This window comes from Helianthus annuus, chromosome 3, assembly GCF_002127325.2.
Source record: "Helianthus annuus cultivar XRQ/B chromosome 3, HanXRQr2.0-SUNRISE, whole genome shotgun sequence".
Lineage (NCBI taxonomy): Eukaryota > Viridiplantae > Streptophyta > Magnoliopsida > Asterales > Asteraceae > Helianthus > Helianthus annuus.
In genome coordinates, this window is record NC_035435.2 from 119,002,645 (window position 1) to 119,015,570 (window position 12,926).

At 40.1% G+C, this 12,926-nt stretch overlaps 1 pseudogene; it reads right to left on the reverse strand.

Moving 5' to 3' along the window:
• Positions 1-10,687: 10,687 nt before the first annotated feature.
• LOC118490481 overlaps positions 10,688-12,926 on the reverse strand; it is a 110,587-nt pseudogene continuing 108,348 nt past the window's right edge.

Consider the following 12,926-nt stretch of genomic DNA (forward strand, 5'->3'; position numbering starts at 1 on the left):
CTTTTTTTGTTATCATACCGAGTGTAGATACCGTATTAATAACGTTATGAGCTGAACCGATACCGACTGAAATTTCCGCGCAACGTGCGGAAGAATATTACTAGTTTTCATATAAACCTTGAAGTGTATGTTAAAAATATTTTTTAAAAATAAATATAAAACTATTTTCTATAAAACGTGGAAATTGCTCACCAATATATTTGTTGACCCAAAAATATATTTTTCTAACGTGGTGCAGGTATTCAAGGTCGATAAACAAGTGATGAAGACACATAGCATGGGCCTTATAAAATTAAATTGAAAACTTATGATATGTTTTGCTCTTGAACAATGTATGAACAATTTTGATTATTATATGTTATATGACAATTTAAATGGACATATTTTAAATATGTCGTACCATTCCGTTGCGGGTCGGTGTGTGATATGAATTGCATGCTAGGGCCAATGATATGGGTATGGAGGTTAATACCATCCCATATCCTTTGGATCTACTAGAACCAATTAAGGCATCAACGTTGAAAAAACGAAACCCACCATAGGACGGGAGGTGGGAAAATTTTAAACAAGCAAAAATCAATTTACCATTACTTTATGCCATAAAAAAGGATCCTGCTCATGTAGAATGTTTGAAGGATTTAAGCACCGAAAAATGGCAAAACAAATTACCTAAACCGGTTGATTTGATATCTCATGTCAGTGTCGCTTTACCGAAAAACGAATGACTTGGTAAATCTTTCGTAAAAATGGTAAAAAAAAAATGGATTAACTAATGAGAATTGATTTTTTGTGAGAAGTTTGCTTCTACACGAGTATTAAGATTTGTAGGTACATCTATGTTCATTATGGGACAACCATTTGGATTGGAAGACCGGGGAGCACATGAAGAATGAGCAAAAGTATGTGCATATGTTTCTTTTCTTGAGTTTGATTATTGAGTTAGTGAATAAGTGGATTGTATTTTGTAAATTTTTGACCGGGGTGGAATTTTGGGAGAAGAGTCGTGTCACATCCTTTGCGTTTTGAAAAGCCCTCATCCATAATACTACACATTAAGGACAATGTGACCTCAAGTGTGGTGATGGGGAGAAAAAGTTTAAGATATTAACCCTTCATTTAAACACTAAGGGGTTGTTTGTTTATCTCTTAATAAGGCTCTTAATGGTTCAGACCTCTTACTGGTTCAGCACTTAATTGTTCAGACTGTTTGTTTCACGAGCAGATGTCTGAATGGTTCAAACATTTGCCTCTGATTGGTTAAGATTTATACAGAGTCTGAATGGTTAAGACTTCTAATTTGAATTGGTTAGACATTTGCTTCTGAACGGTTAAGCATTATACAAGCTCTTAATAATTCAGACCTCTTACTGGTCCAGCACTTAATGGTTCAGACCTCTTACTGTTTCAGCACTTAACCATTCAGATGTTGTCAAACAGCCCCTAAACCTTGAGAACAATGTTTGACCTCAAGTGTGAGTATGGGAAAAATTAAAAAAAAAAAATTCAAAATATCCTCTTTTGAGTATTCTAAAAGAATGATTAACTAAGTCAACAAGGAATTGTACGACCCATTTAGTATTTTTTTTCATGGTCAAGTTTCGAAAATTATCATAATGTGTGTTTTAATAAAACAATTACGGATAATTATTTAGGAATAGTACGCCTAAGAAGTTATTCATGTTACTTTAGTAGTGATTGTATTGTTATTATGAACATTTATCCAATAATCACATTAAAGTCGTGTCTTGGAGTTCAACGAATGTCTTGTTTTTATTTTAAACCAATTTCAAACTTTCGTGTGCAAATTGTTTGTGATAGAAGCTTTTCCCTTTTCTGATAAAGAGGTGTTTGGGATTCCTTTTAACTTATTACTTATTAACTTTTTATAAGTCATAAGTCATAAATTTTGACTTCTTATTTTCTTTTTTTCAAACCATAAAACCTTTATCCAAACACTATCAAAGTATTTCTTAAAAGAAAAAGTTTATTAATGAATTCAAACTTTACTATTTTTTTTAATGAGGCTGATGCACACGCATTTAAGTTTTTATAGGCTACTTTACACTAGATTACATGATTTTAGTAATTTTATAACCAATTAAACACGTTGACACTTTGGACATTGTTGATGAATTAAGCTTTTCTTACTTACGCAATTATCTAAACTTCAAGTGATTTAACATTTTTAGTGAATAGATACTTGATAGATTACGTCATGATTCTACACGATTTTCCCTCTTTACTCGATATAGCCATTGTTTGTTACTTTTTTCAATGGGTGCGAACCCACTTGTTCCCAGCTAATTAAGCAAAATATTAACCTTCCTTACATAGAAAATGCCACACATCGCAGGATCAGGATGTGTAATTCTGAATTTTTGTCCGTGTTTTCATAGCCGGACCGGACAACGGCCCCGTCCGCCCCGCCCACAACTTTTCTTTCTTGACAAACTTTCTAGTTTAAATATCCTGCTTTCAAATAACAACTGGATCCAAAATCACACAGCCACCATTATCATCCACAATCATCCTCACCATGGCTCTATTGCCGTTTCGACCAACCATAGCCACAACCGTTATCTCCATAACTGCCACCGCCTAACCCTATATCTGCAAAACCTTAGAGCCACCACATCCAGACTTTGAATACATCTGGACACCCATCAACGAACCATTGATCAAGATCCAAACATCGATTTGCAAGAGGCAAGAGAAAAAAACTAATTAAGGGGAGTAGGTAAAATTGATAACATGTTCACTTCTGATCTCCAAAAACCAAGATGAAAGGGAGGTGGTTGTTTTGTTTTTAGTAGGGTAACTTGTTATTATGGGCCATTAATAACTTAAAACAGAATTGGACGAATCAAACCACATTTGGACGGACATTCTAAAGATGTCCGTTCCCATATAGCCGAGGACGAACATCCATTCAAGTGCGTTCGGACGAATGACGTCATGCCAGTTGACCATTATAAATACTCCATCAAGTACAAGGCCAAGTACGATTTTCTGAACCTTCGTCCTTATTTTCTCTCTCTACTCTCTCTCTCTACCAATACTTATCCTCACGCCGGAGGGTGGTCGCAGAGGGGCCCTCCCATCTCTACGGCGAGCCTAACGGTTTTCTGTTTTGCAGGACGATTCTCCAACTCTCGTACAAGGTCCAAACCCTCATTTACAGGCTCCGACCTTAAATCGATTCTTTGGATCTTCAATTGGCGCCATCCGATTTCACAGCACACAGTCCTTCACTTTGGTGAATTTCTTGAGCGAACGAACTGATCTGTGGCTGCCTCGGGTTCTATGAATTCCGGATCCATAGCTGTTAGTACGCAAACTACAACGCCGACAAGCATTGTTTCCACAGTATCAGCTCCTTTGAGCTCGGGACCAGGAACAACTTTACCGTTTATACTAGTTCCCACTTCACAGACGTCAGAATTTGATGCGGAATTTCTTTCCAAAAATGCAAGTCTTCTACGAAGATTGTAAGCTCAACAGGCTAAAGATGAAGAGATCCTCGGTTTACGAACCAGGCTCTTCCATTGAAACACCGGTAAGAACTATGGGTCCTACAATTTTCGCCTCCCCTACTTTCTCCACCGTTGTTACTTCGGAAACTTATAATAGGTATGTGCAGGGTTCCTCCGGACCATCTCCAGCAATGACAACACGAACTGAAACACAAATGGAAGTAGTCAATGATCTGGAGCTCACCAAACCTTATTATCCGGTTTCCATGACTGCTAAGTCGAAATTCAGTGCCCGCATCACACATGCCAAGCTCCCTCCGAAGCTCAAAATGCCAACCACAGTAAAGAAATATGACGGTACCACTGATCCGGATGATCACATGTTTGACTTCGATGGGGCCGCACGAGTCGAGCAATGGCCGATGCCCGCTTGGTGTTTTATGTTCGCACAAACACTAACAGGGGCAGCACGAGTATGGTTTGACGCTCTAAATGAAGGCGAAATCAATGATTTCGAAGAGTTTCGAAGGTTGTTCCTTTAGAACTTCAGCCAGCAAAGGCACTACTCCAAAGAAATTACCGTAGTACACAACATCCGAAGGAAAGATGGCGAATCTTTGGATAGTTTCATTGATCGGTTCAATCGAGAAAGTATGCAGATCAGTGGGGCCGTGGACCAATTAAGAATCTCCGAGTTCTGTTACGGCGTCCGGAATAACCAGCTGGACGAAAAGTTACACGAAAATCTCCCGAAGACGATGGAAGTGCTCATGGAGCGAGCCAGAGCTTTCGCCCGAGGAAAGAACGCATGTAATCCGGCACCAGAGACAGATCATAAAATGTCCTCCTAGAAGAAAAATGGAGGTTCCGTATTTGATAAAACTCCGTCTAGAAGTAGAGGACGGCCTCACCCTTACAGCAGGAATGATCGACCTCAGCGAGGAAGAAGTTCCGGATCAAGGTTTTATAATCTATCGGATCTTTCTAAAACTCCTAATGAAATCCTCAGTGCCGAAGGAGCAAATTTCCCCGTACCACCAAAACTCCGGAATCCGGGTGATAAGAACTCCAAAAAGTATTGTGATTACCATCACGCACGAGGCCACAATACGGATGATTGTTGGTCTCTAAAGCAGGAAAATGAAAAAGCAGTCCGGTCCGGCAAGTTGTCACATCTAGTGAAGGAAGTAAAAGAAGGAAAATCTTCTGGCAATTCGGTAGATAATCCAAATAACCAATTAGCAATCTGCATGATAAGAAAAATGAATAACCGGGGCATCAAACGGACCAATAATCATATGGCCGCTTGGATACACCAACCGATCGCTTTCCCTCCAATCACTCCGGGAGAAGTCAAAGATGGTCCCATTATTATGTCAGCTGTAATAGCAGGGCACAAAGTATGGAGAATTTATGTCGACAGCGGAAGCGCCTCCGAAGTCATGTATCAATAATGTTTCCAACAGCTAGCACCGCAAACCAAGGCAAAATTGATTAAGGTATCGGTGCCATTAGTAAGTTTCTCCGGAGAAGTGGTTTAGCCAATTGGGCAGATCACGTTGCCAACCACGTTAGGTACCGGCAGTCTGATCAGGATTGTCAACCTAACATATCTAGTGGTTGGAGCTAGGTCCGTGCACAACGTCATTTTAGGAAGACCAGGAATGTGTGCCTTCGGAATTATCAGTTCTACCATTCATGGATCTTTGAAATTTCCTACCGAAGCAGGGGTGGCAACTTTGGTTTCTGAGTCCACCACGTGTGTGGCAGAGATTCGGCAAAGCGAAAGGAGTAGCACACAGCCTCTGTCTCCCCTTACTGAGGAATGGGCCGTCCATCCCCACTTTCCAGAACAGAAGATTGTTATAGGCGCCCAGCTCCCCGAACGTACCAAGAAACATTTATGGAAATTGTTATCCGGCTCCCTCGACGTATTTGCTTGGCAAACTTCTGACATGGTTGGAGTCCCTCGATCATTGGCCGAACACAAATTGAAAGTTTCCCATTCGGTAAAACCAATCGCCCAGAGAAAGAGGAATATGGCTCCAGCTCGCCACAAAGCCAGCGCCGAAGACGTTCGTAAATTACTAGGCGCGGGAATTATTAGAGAGGTGCGGTACCAAACCTGGGTCTCTAACCCGGTAATGGTCACCAAGAAGGACGGAACTTGGAGAATGTGTGTTGACTTCTCCGATCTTAATAACGCATGTCTGAAGGATTGCTACCCCCTTCCGGAGATTGATTTAAAAATTGATTCTTTGGCAAGTTTTCATCTCAAATGCTTCTTGGATGCATATAAAGGCTACCACCAGATACAAATGGCCTTGGGTGATGAAGACAAAACGGCATTCGTGACAAACGAAGGACTTTTTTGTTATACCAAAATGCTGTTCGGATTAAAGAATGCCGGAGCAACTTATCAGAGGTTGATGGATAAAGCATTTAAGGGTCAAATCGGAAGAAACCTGGAAATTTATGTGGATGACCTAGTCATAAAAAGCGACGCCGAAGATAACATGATTAATGACATACTCGAAACCTTTACTAGGCTTCAGAGTATCAACCTCAAGTTGAATCCTAAAAAATTTTCTTTCGGTCTAGAAGAAGGTAAGTTTCTGGGAGTATGGATAACTCAATCCGGAATCCAGGCACATCCGGATAAGTTTCAAGCTGTCATCTCCATGCAACCTCCAAAGACAGTTAAAGAAATCCAGTCTCTAAACGGCAAGCTTGTAGCTCTTCACCGATTTATCTCCAAAGCGGCTGATCGTACCATTCCTTTTATGAACGTACTAAAAAAGCGAACTGGTAAAGGTCAGGTAGAATGGACAGAAAAGGCTGATTCGGCATTTCAAGAGTTAAAAGTTTGTCTTGGATCCTTACCCATATTAACCGCACCAATCACCGGAGAAACTGTCACCCTATATCTCTCCGCCTCCCATTTCGCCATCAGTGCAGTACTAGTAGTGCATCGCAATCAAGCTCAAATACCGGTCTACTATGTAAGCCGCATCTTAAAAGACTATGAAACTCGGTACCCAATGATAGAAAAACTGGCACTTGCCCTGGTACACGCATCCAGACGACTCCGAAGGTATTTTCAAGCTTTCAACATAGAAGTACAAACCAACCTCCAAATTCAACAAATCCTAAGAAAACCGGAGGTTTCCGGGCGGCTCACCAAGTGGGCAATCGAGCTCAGCGCTTTCGATATTACCTATCGAACCAGAGGTCCAGTAAAAGGTCAAGCAGTAGCGGATTTTCTTGCAGAAGTTCCCACAGGAGAAATCACCAAGGAAAAATCTAACTTACCAAAAGTTTGGAATCTGTATACGGACGGAGCTTCTAGCAAGGAAGGGTCCGGAGCATGTCTAATCCTAATAGACCCAGAGGGGATAGAATACACTTACGCTCTGCGTTTTGAGTTCAAAACGTCAAACAACGAAGCAGAGTATGAAGCTCTTCTGGCCGGACTCCAAATAGCGGCAAAGGCAGGTGCAAGCTCCGTCCTGGCCCACGTTGATTCGTTACTAGTTGCCAACCAAGTCAACGGAGAATACGAGGTGTGAGAAGAAAACATGATTCAATATCTAAGCCAGGTCAAAAATTTGACGTCTGCGTTCGATTCATGCAGGGTGGTTCATATCCCCAGAAGTAAGAATAAGAAAGCTGATGCTTTAAGCAAGCTTGCATCCGTCACGTTTTGTCACTTGTCCAAAGAAGTACTAGTCGAGACCCTACAAGCTCCGGCCATCAATCAAACGGAAGTCGTAATGTCAGTCTCCATTCAAGAAAAGTCATGGACAACTCCGATCTTGGATTACTGATGTCTGTCGTTAAGGACATGCAAAAACCAACTAACTCTATAGCTAGGGTAAATCGGATATCGAACCAGAGGAGGATTGTGGAAAGTGTGTAATGCTCAGTTTTAATTAACTACTAGTGAAAAAGTAAAACTCAGTTGTTGGTTTGATTGTTTGATTAACTAACAAACTACGAAAATACGAGGTTGTAAACAGTTGGAGAGAACAATGGTTCCTCCGGATTTCAGGTTTGTAGCTAGATTCAATTATGTGTTTAATCGAAACACTCACATAGACATAAGTGTTTAACTTAATTCATCAATTGTGATAATCAACGACTAAGTACTCCGGTCAATACATAACGGGAGGTTATCAAATAATTATCAGTTACAATTACCAACCCTAATCCCATAGCAAATATATCCCAATTACTAGAACTCTCGGGAACTGAATGATCAAAGATTAAAGTTAAATAAAATGCAAGCGGTTACATTTGATTAATCAAATCAAAGGTGAAAAGCATCGAATGCTTAGATCACCGAGTTATACGATTGTCAAAAACACATAAAATTATCCAACTTACAAAAACCCTCCATCCGGAGGAAACCATAAAAGACTAGCCGCTCATCTTTGCACAAAAGATCTTCAAAAGCTTGATACCCGGTTGAAACCCTCATTAATCTAATAATAATCAATATACTTCGATTAATGATAATGATATGATGTTGTCGGCTACTTTTCACGTGAGTAGAATTGATGATGTGTTAAGGTTCCCTCCAAAAGTCCTCCTCTCTATGCGTGCCTCTTCCTCTTATCTGCCTATGTTCGCCGCCCAAAAACCTTTGCTGCCGTCAAAGAGAATGATGATGATGTTGGACGATGTGATGATGATTGATGGTGTTCACAAGTGACGGCTGCCAAAAAGATCCCCCCAAAATTCTCGGTCAAAGATGATGATGTGATGTTTATGATGTTGTCACCATATATCGCTGCCGTCCAATCCAATCCCTCCTTCACACATATGCGGCCCACTAAAAATCCAACAAGTCCACTCTATTTTCAACTATAGCCGCCCTTGACTTTTTAGTGCAATTCCCTTTTCTTAGCAACCGTAATCTACGAAAGTGAAACGTAAGCTACGATTCGTAGCTTCTATTTCTTTTGATGATTGCTGCCTTTTTACAACCGTAGGCCACAGTTAAAATTCCGTAGCCTACGTCCATTCTTTCAAACTCACGTAAAACCACTTTATGACTTTCACTTAATGACCAATTAGCCCCTAGACTTCAATGTTTCGCGTTTCTTGTATGTTCAAGCTACGTTTCAGCTGCGAACCAGTCCCGAATGATATGATATCTCTTTAATAATCATTCATGGTTGTTCCGTTTCATCACTACGCTCACTAACTTCATCTTTAACCATCGTAAATGCATCGAGTTATGTGTTTAACTTGAAAATCAACAAATTCTCATAGTTACTTCATTCTAAGCAATAAACACATCAAATATACATAAAACATCATATTTAGACACTCTAAAGCTCGGGTTTCACCCTCTCCATCACATTCCCACACTTGCATTTGCTTGTCCTCAAGCAAACCAATTAGAACTAATCACCATAGCAACACCACCTCTAAACTCCCTAACCGGTTCAACCTATTCAGTCCCAAATCATACCCATCCCATAGACTGACACAATCGAGATTGACAGTCTGACAAGTAATTGATGCACTTAAAAAAAACATTACGACTTGTCTATCTAAAACTAACATGTTTACAATTAGACACATGCTACACACCCCTCACAATGTACTCTCCTCTCGGGTTAATATCTGGACTAGCGTGTAATGTGCTAGTATATAAACACTCAATAAGCAAACATGAAATCCTGCAATCATAGGTTTGTATGACAATCACACCTCCACTGTATCATCTAACTTGGCACATATCAAAAGGACTTTCGGGTTTTGGCTTAGGGTAAAGGTAGGAATATATTTTTAGGTTCTTTTTCTTTTCTAATTGGCTTACAAACAATAACCAAACCGTGATACTTTATTCAAACACATCTTATACTATTGGGTTGGTTTCTGCCCAAGAACATAAACTATATTCACAATACTTATATTTTTTTTCTTTCTTTTCTTTTTCATTTTTTTTCACATATTTTTTCTATTTTTTTCTTTTTCAACTTTTTTTTTCTTTCTTTTTTTATAGCAATATCATCACGGCCAGTTTTTCACAATAGACAATGGGTAAACAAACGAAAGGTAGATAGGCTCAACAGGGCTACTAAGGGAAATTTGGTGAATAACACAAACGAAACACAAACACAAATGGTGTAACAGGAAAATCCTAATGCCTTTATCACACATGTGCACATGTCAAACCCACAGTCTCAGCATGCATCGAATCATACAAGTTCTAACACAGAATGACACGTAGCCTACACTCAACAAATGAATTCAGCATATAATTATCCTATCCATCTACAGGCTCAAGATCTCACCAAGAAAAGGTAAAAAGGTTGACGACATGTAGCATATGCAATTAAAACATGTTACCCCTAGATAGACATCTCTTTTCAACTTGTTTCCTATAAAACACTTGTCAAACCTACTCTCATGAAACTTAAAGGGATAACCATGACAAGGGACTAATTTAGTCTACTACCAGTAAGAAGCCTCTTAGTGATTGAAACTTCAGATTTTCGTATCCAATTAGCTTGTTTAAGGTGATGAAAAATTTTAAAATTTTCAATTTCATTTTCATCGATTTCAACCACTTTCAATCGCTTCAAAGCTTTATCCACAAATCCCTTCCCGGGCTCCCCCATCCCCACACTTGGGATACATTGTCCCCAATGTATGGTGCTTTTAAAATATAGCCCGGGAAAACAAACAAACTATCCTAAATGAACGGCTAACTCATAACAAAACAAACAAAACACATCCCCTAAACAAAACAAAGTTTCACACCACCCAAAACAACAAAACACACCAAAGACAAATTAAGATAGATAAACACATGCACCTGATCATGTGTCTGTAGTGATGCGACTGTTGTGCTTTAACCGGAATAGACGTATTCCATAGATTCTTTGACATCTCACCGGGGATGTTGCGAAACATCCCCACACTTGAATTATTGCATCCGTGAAGATAGAATCAAGAACCTGACAAAACACAAACACAACACCAACACAAAACAACACAAAACAAGGTACATTGCTCTACATCCTCGAGCTGCCTCCCGAGAGCGCTAAGTTTTAGGTCTTCAGCCAGACCTCTCAAGACCCTCAGTCAGTCGTGTATTCCGGTGCGCCTTCAAGAAAGCTCACCTCTTCGGGTAACGGATTCAAATCATCACCGTCTAGATACGGTTTCAACCGATGACCATTAACTACTTGTCTTCGTTAGTCCTTCGGATCCTCGATTTCCACATCTCCGTATTGTCCGACTCGTGTAATGACGAACGGTCCGGTCCATTTACTCCTTAATTTACCTGGAAACAGTTTAAGGCGAGAGTTAAATAACCAAACTCTTTGACCTACTGAAAACGTCAAACACCTCAGCTTTGCATCGTGCACCGCCTTCATCTTGTCCTTGTATGCGGCTGCGGTGTCATACGCCTCATTGCGTAATTCCTCTAATTCACTCAATTTTAACAACCTGTGGGCACCTGCATCAGAATAGTCAGTATTCACTTGTTTAACAGCCCACAAAGCACGATATGCAATCTCTAAGGGTAAATGACAACCCTTTCCATACACCAAACGATAGGGTGTAGTGCCGATAGGAGTTTTATAAGCGGTGCGATATGCCCATAAAGCGTCATTCAGTTTACATGACCAATCCTTACGATCAGTTCTCACCGTCTTTTGCAAAATTTCTTTAATTTGCCTATTCGACACTTCAACCTGTCCACTCGTTTGTGGATGATATGGTGTAGCAATTCGATGGTCAACGCCGTACCGTTTTAAGAGTTTGCCAAAATTAAAGTTTTTAAAGTGGGATCCTCCATCACTAATTATCACCCGAGGAACCCCGAACCTGGAAATGATGTTTGAATGGACAAACTTGCAAACAACGGTATGATCATTTGTCTTAGTGGCAATTGCTTCAATCCACTTTGAAACATAATCAACCGCCACTAAGATGTATAGGTTACCATTCGAATTGGGAAACGGTCCCATAAAATCAATTCCCCAAACATCAAAAATATCAACAACCAAGATTGGTTGCATTGGCATTTCATCCCTTTTTGAAATCCCACCCATCTTTTGACAATTCGGACAATGTTTAACAAACTCAAATGCGTCTTTAAACATGGTTGGCCAATAAAGACCAGCTTCAAGAACTTTATGGCCTGTCTTTTGTCCGCTAAAGTGACCGCCACATGCAGATGAGTGAGCATGCTGTAATACTTCCAAGAACTCTGTCTCGGGCACACATCTTCTAATAATCTGATCAGCACCAATTCGGAACAAGTCCGGTTCATCCCAAATATAATTCTTCACCTGCGGCAGGAATTGTTGCTTCCTACGCTTATTCCACGCATCTGGTATCGTACCTGAAACAAGATAATTTGCAAAGTTAGCATACCAAGGTCCGGAACTCGCAGCCATTATAAACTCATCCGGAAAATGCTCATTGATCTCGGGTGTGAAATCCTCCACTTCAACCGGTAGTCGTGACAGATGGTCAGCAACTACATTTTCACACCCCTTCTTGTCTCTGATTTCGAGATCAAACTCTTGCAACAGTAGGACCCACCGAATCAGTCTCGGTTTGGCATCCTTTTTCTCCATTAGGTACCTGACTGCACTATGATCAGAGTAAACAATTACCTTGCTTCCACAAATATAAGACCGGAATTTATCCAAAGCATAAACAACAGCAAGCAACTTCTTCTCCGTTGTGGTATAATTCAACTGAGCATCGGAGAGGGTTTTGCTTGCGTAGTAGATAACTACCGGCTTCTTATCTACTCGTTGGCCAAGTACAGCCCCAATAGCGAAATCACTTGCATCACACATTATTTCAAACGGCTTTGTCTAATCGGGTGATTGCAAGATTGGGGCTTGTACCAATTGTTCCTTTAATACATTAAAAGCATTTAAACATTTATCATCGAATTCGAACGGAAAATCTTTTAACAATAGATTACATAAAGGTTTCGTTATGACACTAAAGCCCTTAATAAATCTATGGTAAAATCCAGCGTGTCCTAAAAAGGAACGAACGCCCTTGACATTAGTAAGGGGAGGTAAAGTAGAAATGACTCTCACTTTTGCTCTATCGACTTCTATCCTGTAACAACTCTCACTAAAAATAATACTTAGAATAATAATTATCTACTAAGGAAACCCTAATTGAGACACCCAAGTGATTCTGCATTAACCCAAAAAAATTTTCAGAACAATCGGAATCAGGATCAGGGCCCCTAAAACTCAGGGGGGTAAAACCCTAGTGACGATTATCAATAAATCTCGTTGTCAAAATTTTAAATTTAAAAACTGTCAACTCAGCATAGCTAGTCCCGAACCTGGCTAGCCTATAAATAGACTGCTTCCCTTACGGACCGTAAGGGAAGTGGCTTACGGTCCGTAAGCGTGTCCAAAAATCAATATAAATAGCAGACATTGGGACTTG